This window comes from Coturnix japonica, chromosome 6 (genome assembly GCF_054131305.1).
Source record: "Coturnix japonica strain WE chromosome 6, WE-NBRP24, whole genome shotgun sequence".
NCBI classification, from domain to species: domain Eukaryota; kingdom Metazoa; phylum Chordata; class Aves; order Galliformes; family Phasianidae; genus Coturnix; species Coturnix japonica.
Genome location: NC_140668.1, coordinates 16,141,266 through 16,162,401, shown reverse-complemented (window position 1 = coordinate 16,162,401; position 21,136 = coordinate 16,141,266). Strand labels below are relative to the sequence as shown.

The window sequence follows — 21,136 nt, the reverse complement described above, 5'->3', positions numbered from 1 at the left end:
AGCAATGCATGGAGGATGCTAAGCATTGAAGATTCTAAGCATTGAGGATTCTAAGCATTGAGGATTCTAAGCCAAGCATTGAGTTTTCTAATCTTTGAGGTTTCTAAGCATTAAGGCCTCTATGCATTGAGGTTTGTAAGCATTTGGGATGCTAAGCAATGAGGTTTCAAACAATAAAATTTCTCAGCATTGAGGTTTGTAAGCATTGAGGATTCTAAGCATTGAGGATTCTAAGCTAAGCATAGAGCATACTAAGGATTGAGGATGCTAAGCATTGAGGTATCTAAGCATTGGGGATTCTACGCGTTGAGGATGCTAAGCACTGAGGATTCTAAGCATTGAGGTTTCTAAGCAGTGAGGATTCTAAGCTAAGCACTGAGGATGCTACGTATTGAGGTTTCTAAGCATTAAGGACTCTGTGCATTGAGGTTTCTAAGCATTGAGGATCCTGAGCTTTGAGGATTCTAAGATATGCATTGAGGATGCTAAGCATTGAGGCTGTTAAGCATTGAGGATTCTAAGTATTGAGTTTTCTAAGCTAAGCATTGAGGATGCTAAGCATTGAGGATTCTAAGCATTGAGGATTCTAAGCATTGAGGATTCTAAGCATTGAGGAGGCTAAGCATTGAGGATTCTAAGCATTGGGGATGCTAAGCATTGAGGATTCTAAGCATTGAGGAATGTAAGCATTGAGGATTCTAATCTAGGCATTGAGGATTCTAAGCATTGAGGATTTTAAGCATTGAGGTTTCTAAGCAAAGCATTGAGGATTCTAAGCATTGATGATTCTACGCATTGAGGATGCTAAGCATTGAGGATTCTAAGCATTGAGGATGCTAAGCATTGAGGATGCTAAGCATTGGGGATTTTAAGCCAAGCATTGAGTTTTCTAATCTTTGTTGTTTCTAAACATTAAGCCCTCTATGCAATGTGGTTTGTAAGCATTAGGGTTGCTAAGCATTGAGTTTTCAGAGTAATAAAATTTCTAAGCAATGAGGATTCTGCGCATTGAAGTTTCTAAGCAATGCATGGAGGATGCTAAGCATTGAGGTTCCTAAGCAGTGAGGATTCTGAGCTTTGAGGATTCTAAGCTAAGCAATGAGGATGCTAAGCAATGAGGATGCTAAGCATTGAGGATGCTAAGCATTGAGGATTCTAAGCATTGAGGTTTCTAAACTAAGCATTGAGGATGCGAAGCATTGAGGATTCTAACTATTGAGGATTCTAAGCAATGCATGGAGGATGCTAAGCATTGAGGATTCTAAGCATTGAGGATTATAAGCATTGAGGATTCTAAGCCAAGCATTGAGTTTTCAAATCTTTGAGGTTTCTAAGCATTAAGGCCTCTATGCATTGAGGTTTGTAAGCATTTGGGATGCTAAACAATGAGGTTTCAAACAATAAAATTTCTCAGCATTGAGGTTTGTAAGCATTGAGGATTCTAATCCTTGAGGATTCTAAGCTAAGCAAAGAGCATACTAAGGATTGAGGATGCTAAGCATTGAGGATTCTAAGCATTGAGGATTCTAAGCTATGCATTGAGGATTCTAAACATTGAGGATGTTAAGCATTGAGGATTCTAAGCATTGAGTTTTCTAAGCTATGCATTGAAGATGCTATGCATTGAGGATGCTATGCATTGAGGATGCTAAGCATTGAGGATTCTAAGCATTGAGGATTCTAAGCACTGAGGATTCTAAGCATTGAGGATTCTAAGCATTGAGGATTCTAATCTAGGCATTGAGGATTCTAAGCATTGAGGATTCTAAGCATTGAGGATTCTAAGCATTGAGGATGCTAAGCATTGAGGATTCTAAGCATTGAGGATTCTAAGTATTGAGGATTCTAAGCTAGGCATTGAGGATTCTGAGCATTGAGGATTCTAAGCATTGAGGTTTCTAAGCAAAGCATTGAGGATGCTAAGCATTGAGGATGGTAAGCATTGAGGATGGTAAGCATTGAGGATTGTAAGCATTGAGGATGGTAAGCATTGAGGATGCTAATCATTGAGGATGCTAAGCATTGAGGATGCTATGCATTGAGGATGCTAAGCATGGAGGATTCTAAGCATTGAGGATTCTAAGCATTGAGGATGCTAAGCATTGAGGATTCTAAGCATTGAGGATTCTAAGCTATGTAATGAAGATGCTAAGCATTGAGGATTCTAAGTATTGAGGTTTATAAGCTAAGCATTGAGGATGCGAAGCATTGAGTATTCTAACTATTGAGGATTCTAAGCAAGGCATTGAGGATTCTAAACATTGAGGATTCTACGCATTGAGGATTCTATGCATTGAGGATTCTAAGCATTGAGGATGCTAAGCATTGAGGATGCTAAGCATTGAGGATTCTAAGCATTGAGGATTCTAAGCCAAGCATTGAGTTTTCTAATCTTTGTTGTTTCTAAACATTAAGGCCTCTATGCAATGAGGTTTGTAAGCATTAGGGTTGCTAAGCATTGAGGTTTCCGAGCAATAAAATTTCTAAGCAATGAGGATTCTGCGCATTGAGGTTTCTAAGCAATGCATGGAGGATGCTAAGCATTGAGGTTCCTAAGCAGTGAGGATTCTGAGCTTTGAGGTTTCTAAGCTAAGCAAAGAGGATGCTAAGCAATGAGGATGCTAAGCAATGAGGATGCTAAGCATTGAGGATGCTAAGCATTGAGGATTCTAAGCATTGAGGTTTCTAAGCTAGCCTTGAGGTTTCTAAGCTAAGCATTGAGGATGCGAAGCATTGAGGATTCTAACTATTGAGGATTCTAAGCAATGCATGTAGATTGCTAAGCATTGAGGATTCTAAGCATTGAGGATTCTAAGCATTGAGGATTCTAAGCATTGAGGATTCTAAGCTATGCATGGAGGATTCTAAGCATTGCGGATTCTAAGCATTGAGGATTCTAAGCCAAGCATTGAGTTTTCTAATCTTTGAGGTTTCTAAGCATTGAGGCCTCTATGCATTGAGGTTTGTAAGCATTTGGGATGCTAAGCAATGAGGTTTCAAACAATAAAATTTCTCAGCATTGAGGTTTGTAAGCATTGAGGATTCTAAGCATTGAGGATTCTAAGCTAAGCATAGAGCATACTAAGGATTCAGGATGCTAAGCATTGACGTTTCTAAGCATTGGGGATTCTACACGTTGAGGATGCTAAGCACTGAGGATTCTAAGTATTGAGGTTTCTAAGCATTAATGACTCTGTGCATTGAGGTTTCTAAGCATTGGGGATCTGTAGCTTTGAGGATTCTAAGCTAAGCATTGAGGATTCTAAGCATTGAGGATTCTAAGTATTGAGGTTTCTAAACATTCAGGGTTCAAAGCATTGAGGATGCCAAGCATTGAGGATGCCAAGCATTGAGGATGCTAAGCATTGAGGATGCTAAGCATTGAGGATTCTGAGCATTGAGGATTCTAAGCATTGAAGATTCTAAGCATTGAGGATTCTAAGCATTGAGGATTCTAAGCCAAGCATTGAGTTTTCTAATCTTTGAGGTTTCTAAGCATTAAGGCTTCTATGCATTGAGGTTTGTAAGCATTTGGGATGCTAAGCAATGAGGTTTCAAACAATAAAATTTCTCAGCATTGAGGTTTGTAAGCATTGAGGATTCTAAGCATTGAGGATTCTAACCTAAGCATAGAGCATACTAAGGATTGAGGATGCTAAGCATTGAGGTTTCTAAGCATTGGGGATTCTACGCGTTGAGGATGCTAAGCACTGAGGATTCTAAGTATTGAGGTTTCTAAGCATTAAGGACTCTGTGCATTGAGGTTTCTAAGCATTGAGGATCCTGAGCTTTGAGGATTCTAAGATATGCATTGAGGATGCTAAGGATTGAGGATGCTAAGCATTGAGGATGCTAAGCATTGAGGTTTCTAAGCTTAGCATTGAGGATTCTAAGCATTCAGGTTTCTAAGCATTGAGGATTCTAAGCCAAGCATTGAGTTTTCTTATCTTTGAGGTTTCTAAACATTAAGGCCTCTATGCTCTGAGGTTTGTAAGCATTAGGGATGCTAAGCATTGAGGTTACAGAGCAATAAAATTTCTAAGCAATGAGGATTCTACGCATTGAGGTTTCTAAGCAATGCATTGAGGATGCTAAGCATTGAGGTTCCTAAGCAGTGAGGATTCTGAGCTTTGAGGATTCGAAGCTAAGCAATGAGGATGCTAAGCAATGAGGATGCTAAGCATTGAGGATTCTAAGCTATGTAATGGGGATGCTAAGCATTGAGGATGCTAAGCATTGAGGATTCTAAGCATTGAGGATTCTAAGCTAAGCATAGAGCATACTAAGGATTGAGGATGCTAAGCATTGAGGTTTCTAAGCAATGGGGATTCTACGCATTGAGGATGCTAAGCACTGAGGATTATAAGCATTGAGGTTTCTAAGCAGTGAGGATTCTAAGCATTGAAGATTCTAAGCAGGGAGGATTCTAAGCTAAGCATTGAGGATGATAAGTATTGAGGTTTCTTAGCATTAAGGACTCTGTGCATTGAGGTTCCTAAGCATTGAGGATTCTAAGCATTGAGGATTCTAAGCATTGAGGATTCTAAGCTAGGCATTGTGGATGCTAAGTATTGGGGATGCTAAGCATTGAGGATGCTAAGCATTGAGGATGCTAAGCATTAAGGATGCTAAGCATTGAGGATTCTAAGCATTGAGGATTTTAAACTAAGCATAGGGCATACTAAGGATTGAGGTTTCTAAGTATTGGGGATTCTACGCATTGAGGATGCTAAGCACTGGGGATTCTAAGCATTGAGGTTTCTAAGCAGTGAGGATTCTAAGCTAAGCACTGAGGATGCTAAGTATTGAGGTTTGTAAGCATTAAGGACTCTGTGCATTGAGGTTTCTAAGCATTGAGCATCCTGAGCTTTGAGGATTCTAAGCGAAGCATTGAGGATGCTAAGCATTAAGGACCTGTGCATTGAGGATTCTAAGCATTGAGGATTCTAGGCATTGAGGATGCTAAGCATTGAGGATGCTAAGCATTGGGGATTCTAAGCCAAGCATTGAGTTTTCTAATCTTGTTGTTTCTAAACATTAAGGCCTCTATGCAATGAGGTTTGTAAGCATTAGGGTTGCTAAGCATTGAGGTTTCAGAGCAATAAAATTTCTAAGCAATGAGGATTCTGCGCATTGAGGTTTCTAAGCAATGCATGGAGGATGCTAAGCATTGAGGTTCCTAAGCAGTGAGGATTCTGAGCTTTGAGGATTCTAGGCATTGAGGATTCTAATCTAGGCATTGAGGATTCTAAGCATTGAGGATTCTAAGCATTGAGGATTCTAAGCAGTGAGGATTCTAAGCATTGAGGTTTCTAAGGTAAGCATTGAGGATTCTAAGCATTGAGGATTCTAAGCATTGAGGTTTCTAAGCTAAGCATTGAGGATGCGAAGCATTGAGGATTCTAACTATTGAGGATTCTAATCAATGCATGGAGGATGCTAAGCATTGAGGATTCTAAGCATTGAGTATTCTAAGCTATGCACTGAGGATTCTAAGCATTGAGAATTCTAAGCATTGAGGATTCTAAGCATTGAGGATTCTAATCTAGGCATTGAGGATTCTAAGCATTGAGGATTCTAAGCATTGAGGATTCTAAGCATTGAGGTTTCTAAGCTAAGCATGGAGGATTCTAAGCATTGAGGATGCTAAGTATTGAGGATGCAAAGCATTGAGGATGCTAAGCATTGAGGATGCTAAGCATTGAGGATTCTAAGCATTGAGGATTCTAAGCTAGGCATTGAGGATTCTAAGCATTGAGGATTCTAAGCATTGAGGTTTCTAAGCAAAGCATTGAGGTTTCTAAGCATTGAGGATGCTAAGCATTGAGGATGCTAAGCATTGAGGATGCTAAGCATTGAAGATTCTAAGCATTGAGGATGCTAAGCATTGAGGATGCTAAGCATTGAGGATGGTAAGAATTGAGGATTCTAAGCTTTGAGGATGCTAAGCATTGAGGATGCTAAGCATTGAGGATGCTAAGCATTGAGTATGGTATACATTGAGGATTCTAACTATTGAGGTTTCTAAGCAATGCATGGAGGATTCTAAGCACTGAGGATTCTAAGCATTGACGATTCTAAGCATTGAGGATTCTAAGCATTGAGGATGCTAAGGATTGAGGATGCTAAGCATTGAGGATGCTAAGCATTGAGGATGGTAAGCATTGAGGATGCTAAGCATTGACGATTCTAAGCATAGAGCATACTAAGCATTGAGGATGCTAAGCATTGAGGATGCTAAGCATTGAGGATTCTAAGATTTGAGGATGCTAAGCATTGAGGATTCTAAGCATTGAGGATGCTAAGCATTGAGGATTCTAAGTATTGAGGTTTATATGCTAAGCATTGAGGATGCGAAGCATTGAGGATTCTAACTATTGAGGATTCTAAGCAATGCAAGGAGGATTCTAAGCATTGAGGATTCTAAGCATTGAGGATTCTAAGCATTGAGGATTCTAAGCATTGAGGATTCTAAGCTATGCATTGAGGATTCAAAACATTGAGGATGTTAAGCATTGAGAATTCTAAGCATTGAGGTTTCTAAGCTAAGCATTGAGGATTCTAAGCATTGAGGATTCTTAGCATTCAGGATTCTAAGCAGTGAGGATTCTAAGCTAAGCACTTAGGATGCTAAGTATTGAGGTTTCTAAGCATTAAGGATTCTGTGCATTGAGGTTTCTAAGCATTGAGGATTCTAAGCATTGAGTTTTCTAAGCTAAGCATTGAGGATGCTAAGCATTGAGGATTCTAAGCATTGAGGATTCTTAGCATTGAGGATTCTAAGCATTGAGGATTCTAAACATTGAGGATTCTAATCTAGGCATTGAGGATTCTAAGCATTGAGGATTCTAAGCATTGAGGATTCTAAGCATTGAGGTTTCTAAGCTAAGCATTGAGGATTCTAAGCATTGAGGATGCTAAGTATTGAGTATGCAAAGCATTGAGGATGCTAAGCATTGAGGATGCTAAGCATTGAGGATTCTAAGCATTGAGGATTCTAAGCATTGAGGATTCTAAGCATTGAGGATTTTAAGCATTGAGGATTCTAAACATTGAGGATTCTAATCTAGGCATTGAGGATTCTAAGCATTGAGGATTCTAAGCATTGAGGATTCTAAGCATTGAGGTTTCTAAGCTAAGCATTGAGGATTCTAAGCATTGAGGATGCTAAGTATTGAGTATGCAAAGCATTGAGGATGCTAAGCATTGAGGATTCTAAGCATTGAGGATTCTAAGCATTGAGGTTTCTAAGCAAAGTATTGAGGTTTCTAAGCATTGAGGATGCTAAGCATTGAGGATGCTAAGCATTGAGGATGCAAAGCATTGAGGATTCTAAGCATTGAGGATTCTAGGCATTGAGGATACTAAGCATTGAGGATGCTAAGCATTGAGGATGCTAAGCATTGAGGATTCTAAGCATTGAGGATTCTAAGCTATGCATGGAGGATGCTAAGCATTGAGGATTCTACGCGTTGAGGATGCTAAGCACTGAGGATTCTAAGCATTGAGGTTTCTAAGCAGTGAGGATTCTAAGCTAAGCAATGAGGATGCTAAGTATTGAGGTTTCTAAGCATTAAGAACTCTGTGCATTACGGTTCCTAAGCAGTGAGGATTCTGAGCTTTGAGGATTCTAAGCTAAGCATTGAGGATGCTAAGCATTGAGGATGCTAAGCATTGAGGATGCTAAGCATTGAGGATTCTAAGCATTGAGGATTCTAAGCACTGAGGATTCTAAGCATTGAGGATTCTAAGCTAAGCATTGAGGATGCGAAGCATTGAGGATGCGAAGCATTGAGGATGCTAAGCATTGAGGATTCTAAGCATTGAGGATGCAAAGCATTGAGGATTCTAAGCATTGATGATTCTAGGCATTGAGGATGCTAAGCATTGAGGATGCTAAGCACTGAGGATTCTAAGCATTGAGGATTCTATGCTATGCATGGAGGATGCTAAGCATTGAGGATTCCACGCGTTGAGGATGCTAAGCACTGAGGATTCTAAGCATTGAGGTTTCTAAGCAGTGAGGATTCTAAGCATTGAAGTTTCTAAGCAGTGAGGATTCTAAGCTAAGCACTGAGGATGCTAAGTATTGAGGTTTCTAAGCATTAAGGACTCTGTGCATTGAGGTTCCTAAGCATTGAGGATACTGAGCTTTGAGGATTCTAAGATATGCATTGAGGATGCTAAGCATTGAGGATGCTAAGCATTGAGAATGCTAAGCATTGAGGATTCTAAGCCAAGCATTGAGTTTTCTAATCTTTGAGGTTTCTAAGCGTTAAGGCCTCTATGCATTGAGGTTTGTAAGCATTTGGGATGCTAAGCAATGAGGTTTCAAACAATAAAATTTCTCAGCATTGAGGTTTGTATGCATTGAGGATTCTAAGCATTGAGGATTCTAAGCTATGCATTGAGGATTCTAAACATTGAGGATGTTAAGCATTGAGGATTCTAAGCATTGGGGATTCTACGCGTTGAGGATGCTAAGCACTGAGGATTCTAAGCATTGAGGATTCTAAGCACTGAGGATTCTAAGCATTGAGGATTCTAAGCATTGAGGATTCTAAGCATTGAGGATTCTATTCTAGGCATTGAGGATTCTAAGCATTGAGGATTCTAAGCACTGAGGATTCTAAGCATTGAGGTTTCTAAGCTAAGCATGGAGGATCTAAACATTGAGGATGCTAAGTATTGAGGATGCTAAGCATTGATGATGCTAAGCACTGAGGATGCTAAGCATTGAGGATTCTAAGCATTGAGGATTCTAAGCATTGAGGATTCTAAGCATTGAGGATTCTAAGCTAGGCATTGAGGATTCTAAGCATTGAGGATTCTAAGCATTGAGGTTTCTAAGCAAAGCATTGAGGTTTCTAAGCATTGAGGATGCTAAGCATTGAGTATGCTAAGCATTGAGGATGCAAAGCATTGAGGATTCTAAGCATTGAGGATTCTAGGCATTGAGGATGCTAAGCATTGAGGATTCTAAGCATTGAGGATTCTAAGCCAAGCATTGAGTTTTCTAATCTTTGTTGTTTCTAAACATTAAGGCCTCTATGCAATGAGGTTTGTAAGCATTAGGGTTGCTAAGCATTGAGGTTTCAGAGCAATAAAATTTCTAAGCAATGAGGATTCTGCGCATTGAGGTTTCTAAGCAATGCATGGAGGATGCTATGCATTGAGGTTCCTAAGCAGTGAGGATTCTGAGCTTTGAGGATTTTAAGCTAAGCAATGAGGATGCTAAGCAATGAGGATGCTAAGCAATGAGGTTGCTAAGCATTGAGGATGCTAAGCATTGAGGATTCTAAGCATTGAGGATTCTAAACATTGAGGATTCTAATCTAGGCATTGAGGATTCTAAGCATTGAGGATTCTAAGCATTGAGGATTCTAAGCAGTGAGGATTCTAAGCATTGAGGTTTCTAAGGTATACATTGAGGATTCTAAGCATTGAGGATTCTAAGCATTGTGGTTTCTAAGCTAAGCATTGAGGATGCGAAGCATTGAGGATTCTAACTATTGAGGATTCTAAGCAATGCATGGAGGATGCTAAGCATTGAGGATTCTAAGCATTGAGGATTCTAAGCATTGAGGATTCTAAGCATTGAGGATTCTAATCTAGGCATTGAGGATTCTAAGCATTGAGGATTCTAAGCATTGAGGATTCTAAGCATTGAGGTTTCTAAGCTAAGCATGGAGGATTCTAAGCATTGAGGATGCTAAGTATTGAGGATGCTAAGCATTGAGGATGCTAAGCATTGAGGATGCTAAGCATTGAGGCTTCTAAGCATTGAGGATTCTAAGCATTGAGGATTATAAGCATTGAGGATTCTAAGCATTGAGGATTCTAAGCTAGGCATTGAGGATTCTAAGCATTGAGGATTCTAAGCATTGAGGTTTCTAAGCATAGCATTGAGTTTTCTAAGCATTGAGGATGCTAAGCATTGAGGATTCTAAGCATTGAGGATGCTAAGCATTGAGGATGCTAAGCATTGAGGATGCTAAGCATTGAGGATTCTAAGCTTTGAGGATGCTAAGCATTGAGGATGCTAAGCATTGAGGATGCTAAGCATTGAGGATGCTAATCTTTGAGGATTCTAAGCATTGAGGATTCTAAGCATTGAGGATTCTAAGCATTGAGGATGCTAAGCATTGAGGATGCTAAGCATTGAGGATTCTAAGCATTGAGGATTCTAAGCCAAGCATTGAGTTTTCTAATCTTTGTTGTTTCTAAACATTAAGGCCTCTATGCAAGGAGGTTTGTAAGCATTGGGGTTGCTAAGCATTGAGGTTTCCGAGCAATAAAATTTCTAAGCAATGAGGATTCTGCGCATTGAGGTTTCTAAGCAATGCATGGAGGATGCTAAGCATTGAGGTTCCTAAGCAGTGAGGATTCTAGGCTTTGAGGATTCTAAGCTAATCAAAGAGGATGCTAAGCAATGAGGATGCTAAGCAATGAGGATGCTAAGCATTGAGGATGCTAAGCATTGAGGATTCTAAGCATTGAGGTTTCTAAGCTAAGCATTGAGGATGCGAAGCATTGAGGATTCTAACTATTGAGGATTCTAAGCAATGCATGGAGATTGCTAAGCATTGAGGATTCTAAGCATTGAGGATTCTAAGCATTGAGGATTCTAAGCTATGCATGGAGGATTCTAAGCATTGAGGATTATAAGCATTGAGGATTTTAAGCCAAGCACTGAGTTTTCTAATCTTTGAGGTTTCTAAGCATTGAGGCCTCTATGCATTGAGGTTTGTAAGCATTTGGGATTCTAAGCAATGAGGTTTCAAACAATAAAATTTCTCAGCATTGAGGTTTGTAAGCATTGAGGATTCTAAGCATTGAGGATTCTAACCTAAGCACAGAGCATACTAAGGATTGAGGATGCTAAGCATTGAGGTTTCTAAGCATTGGGGATTCTACGCGTTGAGGATGCTAAGCACTGAGGATGCTAAGTATTGAGGTTTCTAAGCATTAAGGACTCTGTGCATTGAGGTTTCTAAGCATTGGGGATCTGTAGCTTTGAGGATTCTAAGCTAAGCATTGAGGATTCTAAGCATTGAGGAATCTAAGCATTGAGGATTCTAAGCATTGAGGATTCTAAGCATTGAGGATTCTAAACATTCAGGGTTCAAAGCATTGAGGATGCCAAGCATTGAGGATGCCAAGATTGAGGATGCTAAGCATTGAGGATGCTAAGCATTGAGGATTCTAAGCATTGAGGATTCTAAGCATTGAGGTTTCTAAGCTTAGCATTGAGGATTCTAATCATTGAGGATTCTAAGCATTCAGGTTTCTAAGCAGTAAGGATTCTAAGCTAAGCACTGAGGATGCTGAGTATTGAGGTTTCTAAGCATTAAGGACTCTGTGCATTGAGGATTCTAAGCATTGAGGATTCTAAGCAGTGAGGATTCTAAGCATTGAGGTTTCTAAGGTAAGCATTTAGGATTCTAAGCATTGAGGATTCTAAGCATTGAGGTTTCTAAGCTAAGCATTGAGGTTGAGAAGCATTGAGGATTCTATTGAGGATTCTAAGCAATGCATGGAGGATGCTAAGCATTGAAGATTCTAAGCATTGAGGATTCTAAGCATTGAGGATTCTAAGCCAAGCATTGAGTTTTCTAATCTTTGAGGTTTCTAAGCATTAAGGCCTCTATGCATTGAGGTTTGTAAGCATTTGGGATGCTAAGCAATGAGGTTTCAAACAATAAAATTTCTCAGCATTGAGGTTTGTAAGCATTGAGGATTCTAAGCATTGAGGATTCTAACCTAAGCACAGAGCATACTAAGGATTGAGGATGCTAAGCATTGAGGTTTCTAAGCATTGGGGATTCTACGCGTTGAGGATGCTAAGCACTGAGGATTCTAAGTATTGAGGTTTCTAAGCATTAAGGACTCTGTGCATTGAGGTTTCTAAGCATTGAGGATCCTGAGCTTTGAGGATTCTAAGATATGCATTGAGGATGCTAAGGATTGAGGATGCTAAGCATTGAGGATGCTAAGCATTGAGGTTTCTAAGCTTAGCATTGAGGATTCTAAGCATTCAGGTTTCTAAGCATTGAGGATTCTAAGCCAAGCATTGAGTTTTCTTATCTTTGAGGTTTCTAAACATTAAGGCCTCTATGCTCTGAGGTTTGTAAGCATTAGGGATGCTAAGCATTGAGGTTACAGAGCAATAAAATTTCTAAGCAATGAGGATTCTATGCATTGAGGTTTCTAAGCAATGCATTGAGGATGCTAAGCATTGAGGTTCCTAAGCAGTGAGGATTCTGAGCTTTGAGGATTCGAAGCTCAGCAATGAGGATGCTAAGCAATGAGGATGCTAAGCAATGAGGATTCTAAGCATTGAGGATTCTAAGCTATGCATGGAGGATGCTAAGCATTGAGGATTCTAAGCATTGAGGATGCTAAGCATTGAGGATTCTAAGCATTGAGGATTCTAAGCTATGCATGGAGGATACTAAGCATTGAGGATTCTACGCGTTGAGGATGCTAAGCACTGTGGATTCTAAGCATTGAGGTTTCTAAGCAGTGAGGATTCTAAGCTAAGCAATGAGGATGCTAAGTATTGAGGTTTCTAAGCATTAAGAACTCTGTGCATTGAGGTTTCTAAGCATTGAGGATACTGAGCTTTGAGGATTCTAAGATATGCATTGAGGATGCTAAGCATTGAGGATGCTAAGCATTGAGGATGCTAAGCATTGAGAATGCTAAGCATTGAGGATTCTAAGCATTGAGGATTCTAAGCTATGCATTGAGGATTCTAAACATTGAGGATGCTAAGCATTGAGGATTCTAAGCATTGAGGATTCCAAGCATTGAGGATGCTAAGCATTGAGGATTCTAAGCATTGAGGATTCTAAGCTATGTAATGAGGAAGTCTAAGCATTGAGGATGCTAAGCATTGAGGATTCTATGCATTGAGGATTCTAAACATTGAGGATTCTAAGCCAAGCAGTGAGTTTTCTAATCTTTGCTGTTTCTAAACATTAAGGCCTCTATGCACTGAGGTTTGTAAGCAATAGGGATGCTAAGCATTGAGGTTTCAGAGCAATAAAATTTCTAAGCAATGAGGATTCTTTGCATTGAGGTTTCTAAGCAATGCATTGAGGATGCTAAGCATTGAGGTTCCTAAGCAGTGAGGATTCTGAGCTTTGAGGATTCGAAGCTAAGCAATGAGGATGCTAAGCATTGAGGATGCTAAGCATTGAGGATTCTAAGCTATGTAATGGGGATACAAAGCATTGAGGATGCTAAGCATTGAGGATTCTAAGCATTGAGGATTCTAAGCATTGAGGATTCCAAGCACTGAGGATTCTAAGCATTGATGTTTCTAAGCTAAGCATTGAGGATTCTAGGCATTGAGGATGCTAAGCATTGAGGATGCTAAGCATTGAGGATTCTAAGCATTGAGGATTCTATGCTATGCACTGAGGATTCTAAACATTGAGGATGTTAAGCATTGAGAATTCTAAGCATTGAGGTTTCTATGCTAAGCATTGATGATTCTAAGCATTGAGGATTCTAAGCATTCAGGTTTCTAAGCAGTGAGGATTCTAAGCTAAGCATTGAGGATGCTAAGTATTGAGGTTTCTAAGCATTAAGGACTCTGTGCATTGAGGTTTCTAAGCATTGAGGATTCTAAGCATTGAGTTTTCTAAGCTAAGCATTGAGGATGCTAAGCATTGAGGATTCTAAGCATTGAGGATTCTAAGCATTGAGGATTCTAAGCATTGAGGATTCTAATCTAGGCATTGAGGATTCTAAGCATTGAGGATTCTAAGCATTGAGGATACTAAGCATTGAGGTTTCTAAGCTAAGCATTGAGGATTCTAAGCATTGAGGATGCTAAGCATTGAGGATGCTAAGCATTGAGGATTCTAAGCATTGAGGATTCTAAGCATTGAGGTTTCTAAGCAAAGCTTTGAGGTTTCTAAGCATTGAGGATGCTAAGCATTGAGGATGCTAAGCTTTGAGGATGCTAAGCATTGAGGATTCTAAGCATTGAGGATGCTAAGCTTTGAGGATGCTAAGTATTGAGGTTTCTAAGCTAAGCATTGAGGACGCAAAGCATTGAGGATTCTAACTATTGAGGATTCTAAGCAATGCATGGAGGATTCTAAGCATTGAGGATTCTAAGCGTTGAGGATTCTAAGCATTGAGGCTTCTAAGCAAAGCATTGAGGATTCTAAGCCTTGAGGATTCTAAGCATTGAGGATGCTAAGCATTGAGGATGCTAAGCATTGAGGATTCTAAGATTTGAGGACGCTAAGCATTGAGGATTCTAAGCATTGAGGATGCTAATCATTGAGGATTCTAAGCATTGAGGATTCTAAGCATTGGGGATGCTAAGCATTGAGGATTCTAAGCATTGAGGAATCTAAGCATTGAGGATTCTAATCTAGGCATTGAGGATTCTAAGCATTGAGGATTTTAAGCATTGAGGTTTCTAAGCAAAGCATTGAGGATTCTAAGCATTGAGGATTCTACGCATTGAGGATGCTAAGCATTGAGGATTCTAAGCATTGAGGATTCTAAGCTATGCATTGAGGATTCTAAACATTGAGGATGCTAAGCATTGAGGATTCTAAGCTATGTAATGGGGATGCTAAGCATTGAGGATGCTAAGCATTGAGGATTCTAAGCATTGAGGATTCTAAGCTAAGCATAGAGCATACTAAGGATTGAGGATGCCATGCATTGAGGTTTCTAACCATTGGGGATTCTACGCATTGAGGATGCTAAGCACTGAGGATTATAAGCATTGAGGTTTCTATGCAGTGAGGATTCTAAGCTAAGCACTGAGGATGCTATGTATTGAGGTTTCTAAGCATTAAGGACTCTGTGCATTGAGGTTCCTAAGCATTGAGGATTCTAAGCATTGAGGATTCTAAGCATTGACGATTCTAAGCATTGAGGATTCTAAGCATTGAGGATTCTAAGCTAGGCATTGCGGATGCTAAGCATTGAGGATGCTAAGCATTGAGGATGCTAAGCATTGAGGATTCTAAGCACTGAGGATTCTAAGCATTGAGGATTCTAAGCACTCAGGTTTCTAAGCAGTGAGGATTCTAAGCTAAGCACTGAGGATGATAAGTATTGAGGTTTCTAAGCATTAAGGACTCTGTGCATTGAGGTTTCTAAGCATTAAGGACTCTGTGCATTGAGGTTTCTAAGCTAAGCATTGAGGATGCTAAGCATTGAGGATTCTAAGCATTGAGGATTCTAAGCAATGAGGATTCTAAGCATTGAGGATACAAAGCATTGAGGATGCCAAGCATTGAGGATGTTAAGCATTGAGGATTCTAAGCATTGAGGTTTCTAATCTAAGCATTGAGGATTCTAAGCATTGAGGATTCTAAGCATTCAGGTTTCTAAGCAGTGAGGATTCTACGCTAAGCACTGAGGATGCTAAGTATTGAGGTTTCTAAGCATTAAGGACTCTGTGCATTGAGGTTTCGAAGCATTGAGGATTCTAAGCATTGAGGATTCTAAGCATTGAGGATTCTAAGCATTGAGGATTCTCAGCATTGAGGATTCTAAGCTAGGCATTGTGGATTCTAAGCATTGAGGTTTCTAAGCATTGAGGATGCTAAGCATTGAGGATTCTAAGCAGTGAGGATTCTAAGCATTGAGGTTTCTAAGCATTGAGGATTCTAAGCATTGAGGATGCTAAGCATTGAGGATTCTAAGCTATGTAATGAGGATGCTAAGCATTGAGGATTCTAACTATTGAGGATTCTAAGCAATGCATGGAGGATGCTAAGCATTGAGGATTCTAAGCATTGGGGATTCTAAGCATTGAGGATTCTAACCCCAGCATTGATTTTTCTAATCTTTGAGGTTTCTAAGCATTAAGGCCACTATGCATTGAGGTTTGTAAGCATTTGGGATGCTAAGCAATGAGGTTTCAAACAATAAAATTTCTCAGCATTGAGGTTTGTAAGCATTGAGGATTCTAAGCATTGAGGATTCTAAGCTAAGCATAGAGCATACTAAGGATTGAGGATGCTAAACATTGAGGTTTCTAAGCATTGGGCATTCTACGCGATGAGGATGCTATGCACTGAGGATTCTAAGCATTGAGGTTTCTAAGCAAAGGATTCTAAGCTAAGCACAGAGGATGCTAAGTATTGAGGTTTCTAAGCATTAAGGACTCTGTGCATTGAGGTTTCTAAGCATTGAGGATCCTGAGCTTTGAGGATTCTAAGCTATGCATTGAGGATGCTAAGCATTGAGAATTCTAAGCCTTGAGGATTCTAAGCATTGAGGATTCTAACCATTCAGGTTTCTAAGCAGTGAGGATTCTAAGCTAAGCACTGAGGATGCTAAGTATTGAGGTTTCTAAGCATTAAGGACTCTGTGCATTGAGGTTACTAAGCATTAAGGACTCTGTGCATTGAGGTTTCTAAGCTAATCATTGAGGATGCTAAGCATTGAGGATTCTAAGCATTGAGGATTCTAAGCATTGAGGATTCTAAGCATTGAGGATACCAAGCATTGAGGATGCCAAGCATTGAGGATGCTAAGCATTGAGGATTCTAAGCATTGAGGATTCTAAGCATTGAGGATTCTAAGCATTGAGGATTCTAAGCATTGAGGTTTCTAAGCTAAGCATTGAGGATTCTAAGCATTGAGGATTCTAAGCATTGAGGATGCTAAGCATTAAGGATTCTCAGCATTGAGGATTCTAAGCAGTGAGGATTCTAAGCATTGAGGTTTCTAAGCTAAGCATTGATGATACGAAGCATTGAGTATTCTAACTATTGCGGATTCTAAGCAATGCATGGAGGATGCTAAGCAGTGAAGATTCTAAGCATTGAGGATTCTAAGCATTGAGGATTCTAAGCCAAGCATTGAGTTTTCTAATCTTTGAGGTTTCTAAGCGTTAAGGCCTCTATGCATTGAGGTTTGTAAGCATTTGGGATGCTAAGCAATGAGGTTGCAAACAATAAAATTTCTCAGCATTGAGGTTTGTAAGCATTGAGGATTCTAAGCATTGAGGATTCTAATCTAAGCATAGAGCATACTAAGGATTGAGGATGCTAAGCATTGAGGTTTCTAAGTATTGGGGATTCTACGCGTTGAGGATGCTAAGCACTGAGGATTCTAAGTATTGAGGTTTCTAAGCATTCAGGATCCTGAGCATTGAGGATTCTAAGATATGCATTGAGGATGCTAAGGATTGAGGATTCTAAGCATTGAGGATGCTAAGCATTGAGGTTTCTAAGCTTAGCATTGAGGATTCTAAGCATTGAGGATTCTAAGCATTCAGGTTTCTAAGCAGTGAGGATTCTAAGCTAAGCACTGAAAATGCTAAGTATTGAGGTTTCTAAGCATTAAGGACTCTGTGCATTGAGTATTCTAAGCATTGAGTATTCTAAGCATTGAGGATTCTAAGCTAGGCATTGAGGATTCTAAGCATTGAGGATTCTAAGCATTGAGGATTCTAAGCATTGAGGATTCTAAGCATTGAGGATGCTAAGTATTGAGGATGCTAAGCATTGAGGATTCTAAGCATTGAGGATTCTAAGCATGGAGGATTCTAAGCATTGAGGATTCTAAGCCAAGCACTGAGTTTTCTAATCTTTGAGTTTTCTAAGCATTAAGGCCTCTATGCATTGAGGTTTGTAAGCATTTGGGATGCTAAGCAATGAGGTTTCAAACAATAAAATTTCTAAGCATTCAGGTTTGTAAGCATTGAGGACTCTAAGCATTGAGGATTCTAAGCTAAGCATAGAGCATACTAAGGATTGAGGATGCTAAGCATTGTGGTTTCGAAGCATTGGGTATTCTACGCGTTGAGGATGCTAAGCACTGAGGATTATAAGCATTGAGGTTTCTAAGCAGTGAGGATTCTATGCTAAGCACAGAGAATGCTAAGTATTGAGGTTTCTAAGCATTAAGGACTCTGTGCATTGAGGTTTCTAAGCAATGAGGATGCTAAGCATTGAGGATGCTAAGCATTGAGGCTGTTAAGCATTGAGGATGCTAAGCATTGAGTTTTCTAAGCTAAGCATTGAGGATTCTAAGCATTGAGGATTCTAAGCATTGAGGATTCTAAGCATTGAGGTTTCTAAGCTAAGCATTGAGGATTCTAGGCATTGAGGATGCTAAGCATTGAGGATGCTAAGCATTGAGGATTCTAAGCATTGAGGATTCTAAGCATTGAGGATTCTAAGCTAAGCATTGAGGATGCTAAGTAATGAGGTTTCTAAGCATTAAGGACTCTGTGCATTGAGGTTTCTAAGCATTGAGGATTATAAGCATTGAGTTTTCTAAGCTAAGCATTGAGGATGCTAAGCATTCAGGATTCTAAGCATTGAGGATTCTAAGCATTTAGGATTCTAATCTAGGCATTGAGGATTCTAAGAATTGAGGATTCTAAGCATTGAGGATTCTAAGCATTGAGGATTCTAAGCTGAGCATTGAGGATTCTAAGCATTGAGGATGCTAAGATTTGAGGATGCTAAGCATTGAGGATGCTAAGCATTGAGGATTCTAAGCATTGAGGATTCTAAGCATTGAGGTTTCTAAGCAAAGTATTGAGGTTTCTAAGCATTGAGGATGCTAAGCATTGAGGATGCTAAGCATTGAAGTTTCTAAGCATTGAGGATGCTAAGCTTTGAGGATGCTAAGCATTGAGGATTCTAAGCATTGAGGATGCTAAGCATTGAGGATTCTAAGCATTGAGGATGTTAAGCATTGAGGATGCGAAGCATTTAGGATTCTAAGCATTGAGGATTCTAAGCTATGTAATGAGGATGCTAAGCATTGAGGATTCTAAGTATTGAGGTTTCTAAGCTAAGCATTGAGGACGCGAAGCATTGAGGATTCTAACTATTGAGGATTCTAAGCAATGCATGGAGGATTCTAAGCATTGAGGATTCTAAGCGTTGAAGATTCTAAGCATTGAGGTTTCTAAGCAAAGCATTGAGGATTCTAAGCATTGAGGATTCGAAGCATTGAGGATGCTAAGCATTGAGGATGCTAAGCATTGAGGATTCTAAGATTTGAGGATGCTAAGCATTGAGGATTCTAAGCATTGAGGATGCTAAGCATTGAGGATGCTAAGCATTGAGGATTCTAAGCATTGAGGATTCTAAGCATTGAGGATTCTAAGCATTGAGGTTTCTAAGCTAAGCATTGAGGATACGAAGCATTGAGGATTCTAACTAGTGAGGATTCTAAGCAATGCATGGAGGATGCTAAGCATTGAGGATTCTAAGCATTGAGGATTCTAAACTATGCATGGAAGATTCTAAGCATTGAGGATTCTAAGCATTGAGGATTCTAAGCCAAGCATTGAGTTTTCTAATCTTTGAGGTTTCTAAGCATTAAGGTCTCTATGCATTGAGGTTTGTAAGCATTTGGGCTGCTAAGCAATGAGGTTTCAAACAATAAAATTTCTCAGCATTGAGGTTTATAAGCATTGAGGATTCTAAGCATTGAGGATTCTAAGCTAAGCATAGAGCATACTAAGGATTGAGGATGCTAAGCATTGAGGTTTCGAAGCATTGGGGATTCTACGCGTTGAGGATACTAAGCACTGAGGATTCTAAGCATTGAGGTTTCTAAGCAGTGAGGATTCTAAGCTAAGCACTGAGGATGCTACGTATTGAGGTTTCTAAGCATTAAGGACTCTGTGCATTGAGGTTTCTAAGCATTGAGGATCCTGAGCTTTGAGGATTCTAAGATATGCATTGAGGATGCTAAGCATTGAGGCTGTTAAGCATTGAGGATGCTAAGCATTGAGGATTCTAAGCATTGAGGATTCTAAGCATTGAGGATTCTAAGCATTCAGGATGCTAAGCATTGAGGATGCTAAGCATTGAGGATGCTAAGCATTGAGGTTTCTAAGCACCGAGGATTCTAAGCTAAGCAATTAGGATGCTAAGCATTGAGGATGCTAAGCATTGAGGATTCTAAGCATTGAGGATTCTAAGCTATGTAATGAGGATGCTAAGCATTGAGGATTCTAAGTATTGAGGTTTCTAAGCTAAGCACTGAGGATGCGAAGCATTGAGGATTCTAACTATTGAGGATTCTAAGCAATGCATGGAGGATTCTAAGCACTGAGGATTCTAAGCTATGAGGATTCTAAGCCAAGCATTGAATTTTCTAATCTTTGAGGTTTCTAAGCATTAAGGCCTCTATGCATTGAGGTTTGTAAGCATTGAGGATTCTAAGCAATGAGGTTTCAAACAATAAAATTTCTCAGCACTGAAGTTTGTAAGCATTGAGGATTCTAAGCATTGAGGATTCTAAGCTAAGCATAGAGCATTCTAAGGATTGAGGATGCTAAGCATTGAGGTTTCTAAGCATTGGGGATTCTACGCGTTGAGGATGCTAAGCACTGAGGATTCTAAGCATTGAGGTTTCTAAGCAGTGAGGATTCTAAGCTAAGCACTGAGGATGCAAAGTATTGAGGTTTCTAAGCATTAAGGACTCTGTGCATTGAGGTTTCTAAGCATTGAGGATTCTAAGCATTGAGGATTCTAAGCATTGAGGATGCTAAGCATTGAGGATTCTAAGCATTGAGGATTCTAAGCATTGAGGATTCTAAGCATTTAAGACTTTAAGCATTGATGTTTCTAAGCAATAAGGTTTCTCAGCATTGAGGATTCTAAGAAATGAGCATTCTACACATTGAAGATTTTACGCGTTGAGGTTTCTAAGCATTGAGGATTCTAAGGTATGCATTGAGGATGCTAAGCAATGAGGATGCTAAGCATTGTGGATTCTATGTATTGAGGATTCTAAGCATTAAGTACTCTAAGCATTGAGGTCTCTAAGCTTTAAGGTCTCTATGCATTGAGGTTTGTAAGCATTGAGGATTCTAAGCCAAGCATTGAGTTTTCTAATCTTTGAGGATTCTAAGCATTAAGGCCTCTATGCATTGAGGTTTGTAAGCATTAGGGATGCTAAGCATTGAGGTTTCGAAGGAATAAAATTTCTCAGCGTTGAGGATTCTAAGCTATCAGGATTCTAGGCATTGAGGTTTCTAAGCTGTGCATGGAGGATGCTAAGCATTGAGGATTTTATGCATTGAGGATTCTAAGCTAAGCATAGTGCATACTAAGGTTTGAGGATGCTAAGCATTGAGGTTTCTAAGCATTGGGGATTCTACACATTGAGGATG

At 39.6% G+C, this 21,136-nt stretch overlaps 1 protein-coding gene across 1 annotated transcript in view; it reads left to right on the top strand.

Moving 5' to 3' along the window:
• The window catches only part of LOC146760360 (cytosolic carboxypeptidase 4-like), a 215,414-nt gene that overhangs the window by 82,860 nt on the left and 111,418 nt on the right, over positions 1 to 21,136 (top strand). The window lies entirely within an intron of this gene.